This window comes from Bombina bombina, chromosome 3, assembly GCF_027579735.1.
Source record: "Bombina bombina isolate aBomBom1 chromosome 3, aBomBom1.pri, whole genome shotgun sequence".
NCBI classification, from domain to species: domain Eukaryota; kingdom Metazoa; phylum Chordata; class Amphibia; order Anura; family Bombinatoridae; genus Bombina; species Bombina bombina.
In genome coordinates, this window is record NC_069501.1 from 320543431 (window position 1) to 320559671 (window position 16241).

The window sequence follows — 16241 nt, forward strand, 5'->3', positions numbered from 1 at the left end:
ATATATTACACATATTGACTTTATAGTCATACATTTATTTTTCTCCTCTTTGTATATCACAGTACAAATTTATATTATATACACCTCAACATTATCTCCAACACATTAAACAATATTGTTACTACTGTATTTCTATACCATCTTATTTTTGTATATTGAACATAATGAATTACAACCCCGTTTTTACACATTAGAGTAGGTTAATAGATATTCACTAAGTACACTTATCTATTGCTTAATACATACATTTCATATCGCTTAGATTAAGATATTACCACACTTCTCTGAATGTACCTGATCCTGTTTGATCTTGGAAGCTAAGCAGGGCCAGGCCTGGTCAGTACTTGGATGGGAGACTGCCTGGGAACACCAGGTGCATTAGACTTAAAATATGTATGTATGTGTGGGTGTATATATATATATGTAGATATGGATGTGTGTATATATATATATTTTCAATAAGGCCTGCATAATTTAAAGTGCTCTCTCCTATAGAAAATCTTGCTTATACATATTTGACCAAAGGCTGTTAACATCAATAGGTGCTTTAATAAAACTTTAACTTATTTAGACTAACTGACAACATACTAAGACATTTGGTATGAACACCAAGAATTAGAATATCATGTACTTTTTATATATGTATGTGTGTATATATATTTTTAAAAAATAAATAAAATAAAAAAAAAAAAAAAAAGGGTGGGGAACAATTTTTTAATGTTACTATTTTAGAATACCATAATAATATCCTATAACATATGATGCTGACATGATATCCACCATAAGATAATGTTTGGCTATGGTTGTTGTTTTTTACATCCTGTATTAACCAATTTGTACAGTACTTGTTTGTTTTTTAGTATAATGTGAATTATTTGGAAATGGTTTTAATCATTGTATTCTAACTATGGTCTGATTGAAACAGGTGTGCACTCACATACCTGATGAGGCAGGTTCACTTCCACACCTGAATATGTGTGGTTATGTTTCACTCTTAGAGTGGCCATTTAGCATTTATAAGCCAGAGCTCTCAGTCTTTGGATAGAAGCCTGAGGAAACAGACAGAGATCTGAGAAACTAGTTGCTTGTTTATCCATTGTTACGGTCACATTTGTGACATTTTATATTGTATTTTACTGCACCATTAAACTATGGTATTTTAATTCTTTGCTGAGAGCCTGAGCTTGATTGAAATCTACCCTGGAGTGATTTGTTGCACTGCCTTGGTCAGTGAACTGGGACACTGTGAACTCCCAGTTTGCCTCTATAAGCACAACAGAGTGCTGCTTTACTTGTGAGTATAAAATCTGTATTCACCTATTTTTACATTTGTCCAAACTATATCACACGTGGAGGCGCCCTTGTCTTTGTGATTTTATTTGCACAGAGGGAGTATTTACCAAGAATGATTTATAACACAAGTAAATAGGCTTGTGAATAAACACAAAAGTTCTTAGAGTACAAAAAATAATAATAATAAAATAGCTGTTTGTCAACTAAATGTGTCAGTCAATCCTTATTAAAGAAACTTTCAGTTATTATATATTCATGCAGCAATGTGTAATTAGTTTTATATGCAAATGAGGTATAGCTTGTATAAATATAAATCATTTAATTTAATGACATAGTGATATTGCAAATGGTATGCTGCATATAACTTTTTTTTTTTCTTTCTTTATTTTCCATCCTCCAATAAGGAGAGATAAAAGCAGAGGGATTATCTGTTTTGCCTTGAACTAATGACCACACATTAATCAGATGGACCATTCTCATGTAGGTTCATGATTAAGATACATAATGATGTATTTGCTGCTCCTTCTTGGGTGAGTGGCACAGTCCTGATAAATCTAGATATGTCCATGTCTATACTGATGGTCTAATTAGTCATTGCTTAAAGCGACACTGTACTGTAAATTGTTTTCCCTGTACTGTATTTCCAAACAGTTTTTATACCATCCGCATTGTATTAAATGCATTGGGAAATTGTTCCTTTGGGCTTATTCATGCCACCAAAATAACTGGTTTTGCACATTGAACTCACCCCCTAAAAAATGTCAGTAACTAAATATTGGCCTTTGTGTATAGTGATGTCCCGAACGGTTCACCGCGAACATAGCTTGTTCGCATTCGCTGCTGAGGGCGAACATATGCAATGTTCGATCCGCCCCCTATGTGTCATCATTTAGGAAACTTTGACCCTGTATGTCACAGCCTTCTGACACATTTGAGCCAATCAGCAGCAGACACTCCCTCACAGACCCTTCCAGCTTCTTGGCAGCAGCCATTTTAGACGATCTTGCTTTCTTAGTGAGAGGAGCTTTTGTGTTGCTGCTGCTGACATTATAGGGAAATAGATAGCTAGGCTAGTGTATTTAGTGTCCACTACAGTCCTGAAGGACTCATCTCATCTCTGCTGCAAGGACAGCACCCCAAAAAGCCCTTTTCAGGGCTATAACTTCAGTCGTTTTTTTTTTTTCTTTGTATTTTTATTTGCATTTGCCTGGCTTTCAGCCTGTGTGTGAGGCTCACAGCATATACTGTGATTAGTGCCACCACTGATATCTGCTTAACATTAGTTTAAATTTAACCAACAAAAATTTTAAATTATTTTTCTAGTGTAAATTATTTTCATTTTCTATCAGGCCTGTGTCTCCGGCTCACACAGCATATACTGTGGATCATTGCTCTGTGCCAGCCACCACTCATATCTGCTTATAACATAATTAAAAAAAAAACCTTTTAAATAATTTTGCTAGTGTAATCTAATTTCATTTTCTATCAGGCCTGTGTGTTTCTGACTTACAGAGCATACTGTGGTTAATTGCTGCCCTCATATGTGCTTAACCTTTAAAAAAAAAAAAAAAAAAAAAACTTTAAATCATTTTGCTAGTGTAACCTAATTTTATTTTCTATCAGGCCTGTGTGCTTCTGACTTACAGAGCATACTGTGTTTAATTGCTGCCCTACCAAGGCTAGCAGCCACGACTCATATGTGCTTAACCTTTTTTTTAAATAAAAAAAAAAAAAACTTTAAATCGTTTTGTTAGTGTAACCTAATTTTATTTTCTGTCAGGGCTGTGTGTTTCTGACTTACAGAGCATACTGTGGATAATTGCTGCCCTACATATGCTAGTAGCCACGACTCATATGTGCTTAACCTTTTTCTTCAATAAAAAAAAAACTTTAAATCATTTTGCTAGTGTAATCTAATTTTATTTTCTATCAGGCCTGTGTGTTTCAGACTTACAGAGCATACTGTGGTTAATTTCTGCCCTACGTAGCAGCCAGCCAGTGCCACCACTCATATCTGCTTAACATTATTTTAAATTTAAATTAAAAACTTTTAAATTATTTTGCTACTGTAATCTAATTTCATTTTCTATCAGGCCTGTGTGTTTCTGACTTACACAGCATACTGTGGTTAATTGCTGCCCTACCTACCAGCCACGACTCATATCTGCTTAACATTATTTTCAATTTTTCCTAAAAAACTTTTAAATCATTTTGCTAGTGTAATCTAATTTCATTTTCTATCAGGCGTGTGTGTTTCTGGCTTACTCAGCATACTGGGGTTAATTGCTGTCCTACCTACCAGCCACGACTCATATCTGCTTTACATAATTTTAAAGTTAAAAAGAAATTTTTAAATCATTTTGCTAGTGTAATCTAATTTCTTTTTCCATCAGGCCTGTGTGTTTCTGGCCCACATCATATAGTGTGACACAGATGAATAGCTCTTTTTTCAACCACTTATATCTGGTGTAACAACATTAGTGTAAATTTTATGTAAATTTTTTTTTTACATCAGTCCTCTTCTAGTTTTATTTAATTTTAGTTGCCAGGCCAGCCAGGCTGCCATTAGTGCCAGCCTGTGTGTCAGGCTGCCAGCATATACTGTGCCTACTTCCATAATCAGTGCCAGTCCACGACTCCTATCTGTTGTAACATTATATTAAATTTTGTAAAAAAAAAACTTTTACATCACTCTTCTAGTGTTATTTAATTTTAGTTAACAGGCCAGCCTGCCACCACTAGTGCCAGCCTGTGTGTCAGGCTGCCAGCACATACTGTGCCTAGTTCTATCCTGAGTGCCATTACTCCTATCTGTTGTAACATTTTTGCAACTTTTTTAAAAACAAACTGTTACATCAGTCTGCTATTGTTATTTAATTGCAGTTGCCTGCCTGCCAGCGTGTGTGCCAGGCCCACTTGCTGCCAACTATTCCCACCAATCATATTTGTTATAACAGTATAGTAAATATTTAAAATAAATAATTTTTTGCCTGTGAATCATCAGTCTGCTAGTGCCTTTGAATTGCAGTTGCCTGCCTGCCAGCGTGTGTGCCAGGCCACTTGCCAACTAGTTACACCAATCATATTTGTTCTAACAGTATTATAAATATTTTAAATAAAAAATTCTTAGATTGTGAATCATCAGTCTGCTAGTGCCATTGAATTGCAGTTTCCTGCCTGCCAGCGTGTGTGCCAGGCCCACTAGCCAACTAGTGCCACAAATCATATTTGTTCTAACAGTATTGAAAATATTTTAAATCATAACTTTTTTTACTGTGAATCTTCAGTCTCCTAGTGCCATTGAATTGCAGTTGCCTGCCTGCCAGCATGTTTGCCAGACCCACTTGTCAACTAGTTACACCAATCATACTAGTTGTAACAGTATTGTAAATATTTAAAATAAAAAATTCTTAGATTGTGAATCATTAGTCTGCTAGTGCCATTGAATTTCAGTTTTCTCCTGCCTGCCAGCATGTGTGCCAGACCCACTAGGCAACTACTGCCACCAATCATATTTGTTGTAACAGTATTGAAAATATTTTAAATCATACATTTTTTGACTGTGAATCTTCAGTCTCCTAGTGCCATTGAATTGCAGTTGCCAGCCTGTGTGCCAGGCCCACTTGCCAACTAGTTACACCAATCATATTAGTTGTAACAGTATTGTAAATATTTAAAATAAAAAATTCTTAGATTGTGAATCATCAGTCTGCTAGTGCCATTGAATTGCAGTTTCCTCCTGCCTGCCAGCGTGTGTGCCAGGCCCACTAGGCAACTACTGCCACCAATCATATTTGTTGTAACAGTATTGAAAATATTTTAAATCATACATTTTTTGACTGTGAATCATCAGTCTCCTAGTGCCATTGAATTGCAGTTGCCTGCCTGCCAGCGTGTGTGCCAGGCCCACTTGCCAAATAGTTACACCAATCATATTTGTTGTTGTAACAGTATTGTAAATATTTAAAATAAAAAATTCTTAGACTGTGAATCATCAGTTTGCTAGTGCCATTGAATTGCATTTTCCTCCTGCCTGCCAGCGTGTGTGCCAGGCCCACTAGCCAACTAGTGCCACCAATCATATTTGTTGTAACAGTATTGAAATTTTTTGAAATCATAACTTTTTTGACTGTGAATCTTCAGTCTCCTAGTGCCATTGAATTGCAGTTTTCCTGCCTGCCAGCGTGTGTGCCAGGCCCACTTGCCAACTAGTTACACCAATCATATTTGTTGTAACAGTATTGTTAATATTTAAAATAAAAAAATTCTTAGACTGTGAATCATCAGTCTGCTAGTGCCATTGAATTGCATTTTCCTCCTGCCTGCCAGCGTGTGTTCCAGGCCCACTAGGCAACTACTGCCACCAATCATATTTGTTGTAACAGTATTGAAAATATTTAAAATCATAACTTTTTTGACTGTGAATCATCAGTCTCCTAGTGCCATTGAATTGCAGTTGCCTGCCTGCCAGCGTGTGGGCCAGGCCCATTTGCCAACTAGTTACACCAATCATATTTGTTGTGACAGTATTGTAAATATTTAAAATAAAAAATTCTTAGACTGTGAATCATCAGTTTGCTAGTGCTATTGAATTGCAGTTTCCTCCTGCCTGTGCCAGGCCCACTAGCCAACTATCATATTTGTTGTAACAGTATTGAAAATATTTGAAATCATAACTTTTTTGACTGTGAATCTTCAGTCTGAATCTGCCAGCGTGTGTGCCAGGCCCACTTGCCGTTCCCAACTAGTGCCACCAATCATAATTGTTCTAACAGTATTTTCAATTTAAAAAAAATAAAAATAAATTTGGACTAAGAAGCATGACTCAGCTAGTGTAATCTAATTGCAGTTGCCTTCCTCCCAGCGTGTGTGCCAGACATGCCCATTTGCCAACTAGTGCCAACAATCATATTTGTTGTCACAGTACTTCTAATATTTAAAAATAAACATTTTTGACTTTGAAATATCAGTCTTTTTGTTGTTGTCAGGCTCACAGTGTATGCTGTGCCCACTTGCCCAGTGCCACCACTCATAATTTGTTTAATAGTATTGTAATTGTACATTTTAAAAAAAATGACAGGCAGAGGCAAGCCACCCCGCAGGTTCGTGGTCGTGGTGCTGTGATTCCTTTAGACCCTACAAATATGCACATTGTTCAGATGCCGGGTGCCAGGGGGGACACGAAAAGTTCTGAGGAGGACCTAGTTGAATGGCTAACACAGGACACCCAATCTTCTACAGCTTCCGCTCCTAGTCCTCCTAACCTTGACGCACCATCTACGTCCAGCTGTGCTTTGGGCACATCTCAAGTGACCAGTGCCACTCGCCCGCCTGTCGCCAACACTAGCACCACAGCCGCTTCACTTGATCTGTCACAGGAGTTATTGATACATCAGTTGGAAGAAATGAGTGATGCGCAACCATCATTGACAGAGGATGTAGATAACAGTGATATGTCTCAGTCAGGCAGCATTACAGACACGGAGATACGGTGTGATGATGTTGTACCAGCTGCTGCTTCCTTTCGTGATGTTGCGATTCATGATGATGTGTCGGTGGATGTCACGTGGGTGCCTGCTAGAAGAGAAGAAGAAGAGGGGGAAAGTTCAGATGGGGAGACAGAGAGGAGGAGGAGGAGACGAGTTGGAAGCAGGGGAGGTCGTTGCAAGGAGGTAGTGGCACAGTCAGACAGCATGCATCGGCACCCGGGGTCAGCAAGACAGCACGCCGATGCCCATCAACGTATGCTGTTGTCATCGCAGAGCTCAGCAGTGTGGCATTTTTTTTGCGTGTCTGCCTCTGACAACAGAGATGCCATTTGCAACCTGTGCCAAAAGAAACTGAGTCGTGGGAAGTCCAACACCCACCTAGGTACAACTGCTTTGCGAAGGCACATGGTCTAACATCACAAACGCCGATGGGAAGAACACATGAGTAGAAGCAGCACACAAACTCAAAGCCGCCCTCCTCCTCCTGCTCCAGCATATTCAGCCACGTCAACCACTGCTGTCCTCCTTGCCCCCTCTCAACCATCCTCCACTGAGTCTCTCTTACGTAGCAGTTCCTTGTCGTCTGCCCACAGTCAGGTGTCTGTCTGTCAAGGACATGTTTGAGCATTAGAAGCCAATTTCTCAAAGTCACCCCCTTGCCCGGTGTCTGACAGCTGGCTTGTCTGAACTCTTAGCCCACCAGCTTTTACCATACAAGCTGGTGGAGTCTGATGCTTTCAAAAAATTTGTATCTATTGGGACACCACAGTGGAAGGTACCTGGCAGAAATTTCTTTTAACAAAAGGCAATCCCAAACCTGTACTCTGTGGTGCGAAAGTAATGGCATGTCTGGCACACAGCGTTGGGGCAAGGGTCCATATGACCACGGATAGCTGGTCCGCAAAGCATGGTCAGGGCAGGTATATCACCTACACTGCGCATTGGGTCAACCTGCTGACGTCTGACAAGCATGGAATGCGTGGCTCTGCAGAAGAGTTGGTGACACCACCACAACTTGCAGGAAGGCCTGCTGCTACCTCCTCTACTCCTCCTACTCCATCCTCTTCCATAACCTATTCCTCGGCTGAGTCCTCTTCTGCTTCTGCGTCTTGCTCCACATCAATGGCACCCCCCCAGCTCCCCAGGTACTATTCCACATCCCGGATACGGCATTGTCACGCCATCTTGGGTTGACTTGCCTGAAAGCGGAGAGTCACACTGCACCAGCACTCCTGACCGCCCTGAACGCACAGGTGGATCAGTGGCTGACTCCGCACCAACTGGAGATTGGCAAGGTTGTTTCTGACAATGGAAGTAATTTGGTGGCGGCATTGAAACTGAGCAAGTTGACACGTGCCGTGCATGGCACATGTGTGTAATCTGATTGTACAACGATTTGTGCATAAGTACCCAGGTTTACAGGACGTCCTGAAGCAGGCCAGGAAGGTGTGTGGCCATTTCAGGCGTTCCTACACTGCCATAGCGCACTTGTCCGATATCCAGCATCGAAACAACCTGCCAGTGAGGCTCTTGATTTGCAACAGCCCGACACGGTGGAATTCAACACTCCTAATGTTTGACCGCCTGCTCCAACAAGAAAAAGCTGTTAATGATTATTTGTATAACCGGGGTGCTAGGACAGCCTCTGGGGATTTTTTTGCCAAATTACTGGATGCTCATGCGCAATGCCTGTAGGCTCATGCGTCCTTTTGAGTAGGTGACAAACCTTGTCAGTCGCACCAAAGGCACCATCAGCGACGACATACCATTTGTTTTCTTCCTGGAGCGTGCCCTGCGAAGAGTGCTGGATCAGCCCGTAGATGAGCGTGAAGAGGAAGACTTATGGTGTCCATCACCACCACAAACAGCCTTATCAGCATCGCTTGCTGGACCTGCGGCAACGCAGGAAGAGGATTGTGAGGAAGAGGAGTCAGAGGAGGAATGTGGCTTGGAGGAGGAGGAGGAAGACCAAGCACAACAGGCATCCCAGGGTGCTCGTTGTTGTCACCTCTCTGGTACCCGTGGTGTTGTACGTGGCTGGGGGGAAGAAGATACCCTCAGTTAGATCAGTGAGGACGAGGAATGGGACATGAATAGCTCGACATTCAACCTTGTGCAAATGGGTTCTTTCATGCTGTTGTGCCTGTTGAGGGACCCTCATATAAAAAAGCTGAAGGATAACGACCTGTACGGGGTGTCCACGCTACTAGACCCCCGGTATAAGCATAAAGTGCCTGAAATGTTACCAAATTCCTGCAAGTCGGAAAGGATGGAGCATTTTAAAAATAAATTAAAAACTATGCTTTACACAGCATATAAGGGTGATGTCACAGCACAACGGGAATGTAACAGGGGAAGAGATGAAAGTAATCCTCCTCCTCCCACGACCACGGCGGCAAGGACAGGATGCTTTCCTGACGTCTTGTTGATGGAGGACATGCGGACCTTTTTAACTCCTTTCGGGATCCAGCCTCAGAGAAAGACTCAACTGACAGGTAGCAGACTACCTAGCATTAACTGCGGATCTCGACACTCTGAGGAGCGATGGACCCCTTGACTACTGGGTGTGCAGGCTTGACCTGTGGCCTGAGCTATCCCAATTTGCAATTGAACTTCTGGCCTGCCCCGCTTCAAGTGTCCTGTCCGAAAGCAGGAGGTTGTCATTGAGAAGAGAAGTCGCCTAGGTCAAAAAGTCTTGACTATCTCACCTTTATTAAAATGAATGAGGGATGGATCCCGAAGGGACTGACATTGGGCGATACATTTGAGTAAAAAAGGCCTGATGATGAGATGAGCTGCCTTGGGCTACAACTGGTACACACACTGGCTTTTTTTTCTTATAATGCAGGATGACTTGCGTGACTTATCTGCCAGCAACTAGTGTTCAAGCCGCAAGATTTTAGGGCACTTTTCTAAATGTTTTACAAACATCAATTTTTATGGCTGCTGCTACAGCAGTGGCTGCAACAATCCCAAATTTTTCAGTCATTTGTACATGCCTAATTTTTCTGGCTGCTGCTCTGTGGCTACAAAACTCAAAGCAAAAAAAACCTGCACATAACCGTGATTAAACTGTTAAGAATAGTACAACTTAACACACCACTCATATCTGGTGGACTATTAGATAGCACACGCAGTGCCCCAAATTTGAAGGAGGAGGTCCGACCAAGCATCTTTATCCATCTCTTTGTTCCTCTAAATTATCTCCGGGTTCCATCTATCCCATACCTGTAGTGTATTTTGCAAAAGGATGGCATATGTGGTGTTTCATGCTGTTCTGCCTGTTGAGGTTTGTGGGCCATCTTAAAAAAAGGCTGAAGGAGAACGACCTGTACTGGGTGTCCAAGCACTTTTTTGGTTCAATATTCCCGGTTCCTCTAAATTATCTCCGGGTTCCTCAAATCAATGCCATACCTGTACTCAATTGTGTAAAAGGGTGGCATATATGGTGTTTCATGCTGTTGTGCCTGTTTCGGGTCGTGCACCATCGTATAAAAAGGCTGATGGAGAACGACCTGTACTGTGTGTCCAAGCACAATTTTTGTCCAATATTCCCGGTTACTCTAAATTATCTACAGGTTCCTATAAACCGGTACTCGATTGTGCAAAAGGGTGGCATATGTGGTGTTTCATGCTGTTGTTTCTGTTGAGGGTCCGGGACCCTAGTCTAAAAAGGCTGAAGGAGAACAAAGTGTACTGGTTGTCCAAGCATCTTTTTCCATCTCCCGGTTCCTAAAAATTATCTCCGGGTTTCTAAAATGGATGCCATACCTGTACTCTATTGTGCAAAAGGATGGCATATGTGGTGTTTCCTGCAGTTTTTTCTGTTGAGGGTCCTGGGACATCTTATAAAAAAGCTGAAGGAGAACGACCTGTACTGTACTGGGTGTCCAAGCATGGTTTTTTGGCCAATTTCCCGGTTCCTAAAAATTATCTCCGGGTTTCTAAAATCAATGCCGTACCTGTACTTTATTGTTCAAAAGGATGCAAAATGTCCTCTTTCCTGCTGTGGTTTCATATGAGGGTCCTGGAGCCTTTTATAAAAAGGCTGAAGGAGAAAGAAGTGTACTGGGTGTCCAATCATTTTTTTGATTCAATTTCCTGGTTCCTAACAATTATCTCCGGGTTTCTAAAATCAATGCCGTACCTGTACTCTATTGTTCAAAAGGATGCCATATGTACTCTTTTCCGCTGTTGTTTAATATGAGGGTCCTGGAGCCTCTTATAAAAAAGCTTGAAGGAGAACGACGTGTACTGGGTGTCCAATCATTTTTCTTTTTCAGTTTCCCGGTTCCTAAAAATTATCTCTGGGTTTCTAAAATCAATGCCGTACCTGTACTCTATTGTTCTAAAGGATGCCATATGCCCTCTTTCCTGCATTTGTTTCTGTTGAGGGTCCTGGACCATCTTATAAAAAGGCCGAAGGAGAATGACCTGTACTGTACTGGGTGTCCAAGCATGGTTTTTTGTTCAATTTCACGGTTCCTAAAAATTATCTCCGTGTTCCTAAAATCAATGCCATACCTGTACTCTATTGTTCAAAAGGATGGCATATGTGGTGTTACATTCTGTTGTGGCTGTTGAGGGTCGTGGCCCATCGTATAAAACGGCTGAAGGAGAACGACCTGTACTGCCTTGCTGCTCCTTTTAGGCAGGCCAGCTCTTTGCATACATGCCCACAGACTCTGTAACGGATGCCTCTTTTAGGGAGAGGTGCAGCCATAATGCAGGGTCAGAACCTCTGCCTGCAACTGTTATACTCGATTGTGCAAAAGGAAGTAACCTTACCATGGTTCCCTGACCGCACGTCTTGTTGTAATATTTTGGTGAGGGTAATCATGATGGCCATGTAGACCACCCCCCGAGAGGCCTGGAAGTAACAGGGATGAAAGTGCTAAGAATAGTACTACTTTACACAACCGAGTTAGCCATAGGTCCCAGTCCAAGACCGCATGTCTTGTTGTTTGGTGCGGCTAATCATGCAGGCCATATAGACCTCACACCATTAGGTGTTGTAACAGATATTAAACTAATAAGAACAGTACTACCAAAATAAAGCGAATTAACAGGCTTTCAAGAGCCAAGATTTTATTGTTGTACTTTGTTAGGCTAATCATGATGTCCATGTAGACCACCCCCGAGAGGCCTGGAAGTAACAGGGATGAAAGTGCTAAGAATAGTACTACTTTACACAACCGAGTTAGCCATGGGTCTTAGTCCAAGACCGCATGTCTTGTTTTTTTGTTTGGTGCGGCTAATCATGCAGGCCATATAGACCTCCCACCATTAGGTGTTGTAACAGGTATTAAACTAAAAAGAACAGTACTACCAAAATAAAGCCAATTAACAGGGGGGCGACAAATTCCAGATTTTGTCACAACAGGAAATTTATTGGATACACAAGTTGGGTAGCCTGCTACCTGTTGGATTCAATTCTGAGTTTGACATTATTAATTATTGGAATAGGTGAGCTCTTCGGCTCCTGTAGGTCTCTGGTCTCCAACTTTATATAGCCCTGGGTGGTATAACCCCGGGTGGTACTATAATTAGAACCTGTAGATACAAATATGTTCAATAACTCACCATACGGATACACCTATAAATATATATTTTAATTTTTTATAGATTAGAACTATATACTAATTATCCCATGGGAGTTTCAAATTGGCCTCAAGCTCCAGGGCTCCTTTAAAGAAGGATTTGGTGTTCTAACAGATAAATGTTTAATAGATGACAGTCAAGTGCTTATTGGTTTGGTATATTTATTTAACATGTACATAAACATGTACATTGGTTTAACTTGTATATCTAACTCCATATATACATAGTGTTAATACACAATGCTTTAATCTCAATTTATAACCCCATTTGATTAGACCAGTTTCTATTAGGTTTTCAAAACGAATAATTATATTATGCTCTGTTTGATATTTACTACATACTCTAATGTGTCTTATTGTTGAAGTTAAGTAAGATAACAAATAGTTAAAATGGGAGGTATTGGATCCTCCAATAGGGGGATACCATTTCATTTATAAGTCCTGCACACCAGGTAGTTTTTAATGTTTATGACTACGGTCCCAGAGACCGAAACCGGTCAAACTCTTTCTCTCATTTTTTAATTCACAAGGAGCACTTGTTTGTTTCATGGATCCACAATAAAGACTTTTTCTTTTTTATTTATCTCAGCTCTGTGTCATTTTCAAGAAACTACAAAGGAACTTTCTTTTTTACATAGTTTATCGTGGAGTACTGGGACTCCATTCAGTATTTGTTTCCTTTGTTACCTGCCGGAACTATTGGCCTATCACCTTACCTCCTATTTGGTGGGAGGAGCATCTGGGCTTGTGCAGCTAGCAGCCAAACATTTCTACAAGCTGCCGGAAACACGCTGGGACAACCGCCGAACTTCAGAAAGAAGAACTGCTACAACCGCGAGATATCCAATATAGATCAGCTGTGACGAGCGGCATCAACACCGGAACGCAAGGTACGTTAGACGCTCTGTGTGTCACTTGTAAGGAAGGAGGAACCGCAAACGGCGATACTCACTGAAGAGACGCCGAGAACCAGGAGCAGCGGAGGTGTAACCAAGTAACACTTGTCATTATTTACCTTGTTTGCAGTACCTTAGCTGGTAAAGTGGGAATTGTGAATGGTGTATCGATTGGTGTAAGACACGTTTAGGTTTATACAGCCTCTGAGAGTGTCACCACTGTGTTTATAAGTATACAGCCTTTTTTATACACAATTCTCGCCACACACTGTCAGCTATTTTTGGACTGATTTGGTTATGATTATGATAGTTACTTTATGGTTGCTTACAGCATTCAATGTTTTTGATATGGACATAATGATCTTTATTGCTAGCTGCTTGTTGCAAAAGTAACGGCCCAGTTACTAGCTCCCAGCACCCACCATTGACTGTCTGAGAACTTTTGATCCACAATCTTTGTATCACATTTATATATGTTGTAACAGGTATTAAACTAAAAAGAACAGTACTACCAAAATAAAGCCAATTAACAGGCTTTCAAGATGCAAGGTTTTATTGTTGTACTTTGTTAGGCTAATCATGATGGCCATGTAGACCACCCCCGAGAGGCCTGGAAGTAACAGGGATGAAAGTGCTAAGAATAGTACTACTTCACACAACCTAGTTAGCCATGGGTCTTAGTCCAAGACTGCATGTCTTGTTTTTTTGTTTGGTGCGGCTAATCATGCAGACCATATAGACATCCCACCATTAGGTGTTGTAACAGGTATTAAACTAATAAGAACAGTACTACTTAACACAACCTAGTTACCATAGGTCCCAGACCGCATGTCTTGTTATTATATTTTGTAAGGGTAATCATGCAGGCCATATAGACCTCCCCCGATAGGGTGAGTAACAGGTATTAAAATGCTAAGAACAGTACTACTTAACACAACCTAGTTACCATAGGTCCCAGACCGCATGTCTTGTTATTATATTTTGTAAGGGTAATCATGCAGGCCATATAGACCTCCCCCGATAGGGTGAGTAACAGGTATTAAAATGCTAAGAACAGTACTACTTAACACAACCTAGTTACCATAGGTCCCAGACCGCATGTCTTGTTATTATATTTTGTAAGGGTAATCATGCAGGCCATATAGACCTCCCCCGATAGGGTGAGTAACAGGTATTAAAATGCTAAGAACAGTACTACTTAACACAACCTAGTTACCATAGGTCCCAGACCCAGAGCATATGTCTTATTATTATATTTTGTAAGGGTAATCATGCAGGCCATATAGACCTCCTCCAATACGGTGAGTAACAGGTATTAAAATGCTAAGAACAGTACTACTTAACACAACCTTACCATGAGTCCCAGACCCAGAGCATATGTCTTATTATTATATTTTGTAAGGGTAATCATGCAGGCCGTATAGACCACCCCTGATAGGGTGAGTAACAGGTATTAAAATGCTAAGAACAGTACTACTTAACACAACCTAGTTAGCATGGGTCCCACACCGCATGTTTTGTTGTTATACTTTGTCAGGGTAATCATGCAGGCCATATAGAACTCCACCGAAAGGGGGAGTAAGAGGGATTAAACTGCTAAGAAAAGTTTTACTTAACACAACCTAGTTACCATGGGTCCCAGACCGCGTGTCTTGTTGTTATACTTTGTCATGGTAATCATGCAGGCCATATAGACCTCCACCGATAGGAGGAGTTACAGGGCTGAAAGTGCTAAGAATAGTACTACTTAACACAACCTAGTTACCATGGGTCCCAGACCACATGCTTAATTATTATACTTTGTCATGGTAATTGTATATCTAACAAATCTATCTATTTATCTTCTATCGATTCTATCTAACTATCAATCTATGTATATCTATCTATCCTATCTATCTCGTGTCCGGACTGTTTTGAGACAGCCACTTGTGTTTTTGACAAATTTGAAGTAGGAGGACAGACCAATCACAGTGATTAAACTGTGTCAGGGTAATCATGCAGGCCATATAGACCTCCCTTGATAGGGGGAGTAACAGGGATTAAAGTGCTAAGAATAGTACAACTTAACACAACCTAGTTAACACTAGTTCCCAGACCGCATGTCTTATTGTTATATTTTGGTAAGGTAATCATGCAGGCCATATAGGCCTCCCCCGATAGGGGGATTAACAGAGATTAAAGTGCTTACAAAAGTACTACTTAACACAACCTAGTTACCATGGGTCCCAGACCGCGTGTCTTGTTGTTATACTTTGTCAGGTTAATGATGCAGGCCATATAGACCTCCCTTGAAGTAACAGGGATTAAAGGATTAATGTGCTAAGAATAGTACAACTTAACACAACCTAGTTAACATTAACTGTGGTTCCCAGACCGCATGTCTTGTTGTTAGATTTTGTCAGGATAATCAGCCAGGCCATATAGACCGCCCCCGATAGGGGGAGTAACAGGGATTAAAGTGCTAAGAATAGTAAAAATTAACACAACCTAATTAACAGTGGTTCCCAGACCGCATGTCTTGTTGTTATATTTTGCCAGGATAATCAGGCACGCCATATAGACCTCCCCCGATAGGGGGAGTAACAGGGATTAAAGTGCTTAGAATAGTACTACTTAACACAACTTAGTTACCATGGGTCCATGACCACATGTTTTGTTATTATACTTTGTCAGGGTAATCATGCACGCCATATAGACCTCCCTTGATAGGGGGAGTAACAGGGATTACAGTTCTAAGAATAGTACTACTTAACACAACCTAGTTACCATGGGTCCCACACCGCATGTTAAGTTGTTATACTTTGTCAGGGTAATCATAAAGGCCATATAGACCTCCACCGAAAGGGGGAGTCAGAGGGATTAAACTGCTAAGAAAAGTTTTACTTAACACAACCTAGTTACCATGGGTCCCAGAAAGCATGTCTTGTTGTTATATTTTGTCGGGGTAATAATGCAAGCCATAT

At 40.9% G+C, this 16241-nt stretch overlaps 1 pseudogene; it reads left to right on the forward strand.

Moving 5' to 3' along the window:
* Positions 1-266: 266 nt before the first annotated feature.
* On the forward strand, positions 267-385 carry LOC128654885 (uncharacterized; annotated as a pseudogene).
* Positions 386-16241: the final 15856 nt, after the last annotated feature.